This window comes from Oryctolagus cuniculus, chromosome 3, assembly GCF_051225735.1.
Source record: "Oryctolagus cuniculus isolate XC-2025 breed Fujian yellow rabbit chromosome 3, ASM5122573v1, whole genome shotgun sequence".
Lineage (NCBI taxonomy): Eukaryota > Metazoa > Chordata > Mammalia > Lagomorpha > Leporidae > Oryctolagus > Oryctolagus cuniculus.
This window is the reverse complement of record NC_142869.1, coordinates 86,999,524-87,001,727: the sequence shown is the minus strand read 5'-3', so window position 1 is coordinate 87,001,727 and position 2,204 is coordinate 86,999,524.

Sequence of the window (2,204 nt, the reverse complement as noted above, 5' to 3'; positions counted from 1 at the left end):
AGCATTAATGTAAAACTTAGGAATTGATCTTTCTGAAACGTTTTCTCAATAGTCTAGGAAAAATAACCCTGTGTAACTTTATCATAAATCTATTCTGAACTGAAACCAGAAGAACTAAAATTGGTTAGAAATAACTTGATTAGGAGGTGATTATCAATCGGTGATTATCATATTGACCATAATGTATAGGTGTGTGTGTTTGTGTGTGCATGTGTTCAAATCATTAACAAAATATACAAAATAAAAAAAATCCTAGTAGAGCATTGAAAATGCTCTTAGGATCATGTTGCTCAGTTTAGATATCTCATTCTAGTTAACTATTTATAAGCAAAAGAATTTCTTAAAGCAAAATTTGCTGACACGTATTAATGTAATGCCAGTGGTGTAGTGATGATTCGCCATATTTTAAAGTGTCAGTATATCAATGTAAATGCACAATTACACATTCCTATCGGAGAACTATCTATCTCTCTTTCATAATATCTTTAACTTTCTTTAAAATGATTACATTATTGATTCAGAATTTAAAATAATTAAGCACCTCAAGGATTAAGTTGATTATGTGATGTGCTATATGTCTGTATAACATTTATACAGAAATAATGCAACTATTTAATATTTAAAAAATATAATCATATGGTAGTAAATTTGTTTATTTTTAAAAAGATTTATTTATTGACTTGAAAGTCAGAGTTATACAGAGAGAGAAGGAGAGGGATAGAGAGAGAGGGAGAGAGAGAGGTCTTCCATCTGCTGGTTGGAGTAGCCAATCCGAAGAGAAAGAAATGATTTTATATCCTTGAGGCCTCATGTCCTCAGAAGACAGAAAAGACATGAAAAAATTACGATGCAAGTTTTTACTTCTGAGAGTAAAATATGTCTCTACATACTATGAATTTTCTATGGCCACAATGGCTGGAGCCATGCCGATTCGAAGCAGGAACCAGGACCTTCCTCCGGGTCTCCCAGACAGGAGCAGGGGCCCAAGGACTTAGGCTATCCTCTACTGCTTTCCCAGGCCATAGCAGAGAGCTAGATCGGAAGTAGAGCAGCCTGAATGTGAACCAGCGCCCTTATGGGATGCTGGCACTGCAAGTGGCAGCTTTACCTGGTATGCCACAACACTGGCACCAGTAGTAAATTTAAATATCAATATAGAAACTATTGGGAAATCTTCTGGGAACTGAATGGTTACTTCTACTTTTGAACCATTCATAAGCAATATCCTTCTATAAATTATCTCAATATCCCTGAAATTATGTGTTTTGTCATAAGTACGACTTACACTTATTTTTTAAAAGATTTATTTATTTGAAAATCAGAGTTACATAGGGAGAGGCAGAAAGAGAGAGAGAGGTCTTACATCTGCTGGTTCACTCCCCAAATGCCTGCAACGGCTGGAGCTGCGCTGATCCAAAGCCAGGAACCAAGAGCTTCTTCTGGGTCTCCAACATGGGTGCAGGGGCCCAAGGACTTGGGCCATTTTCTGCTGCTTTCCCAGGCCATAGCAGCGTGGTGGATCGGAAGTGGAGCAGCCGGGTCTTGAACCGGCGCTCATATGGGATGCTGGCACTGCAGGCAGCTACTTTATCCACTACGTCACAGCACTGGCCCCATGACTTACACTTATAAACATTTACCACCTAATAAAAGTAATAAAATCCTGAATTTGATTATTTGAAAGATTGGATACATACTCTCCAAATGACCAATGAATACTCATTGTCATTCTCTTCTAAGTGTGTATTTTCCTCTCAATTGATGATTCAATGTATCTCATTATCATCCATCTGTTACATTAGATTTGCTTATAATTAATGTCATCTCCCATGAAAACCTCCTACATTTAGCTAGAACAATGTATAAAAAAGTTTTTTTTTTATTAAATGGAAAGCACTTCAAGTTAAAAATTGAAGCAGAATGCACAACATTTCCTGTTAGTAGGTTACATAAAACTTTTATGAAATGAATCAGAATGGCGTAAGTCCTTACAGTGCAAGACAAGTTAGACACTAATGGAGGTACAATAACTCTATAACCTCCATGCTCCTGCTGACTTCTTACCTCTGTTGGGGTAAACCAGAAGTCTGTGATCATGTTAATGATAGGGACACAAATACAAAAATAAGCTGCTTAGGTTCTTCCCCAAGACAGCTGGACTGTGACCTTCCTGCACTTAGGTTTCTAGTTTCTGAGAATTACTT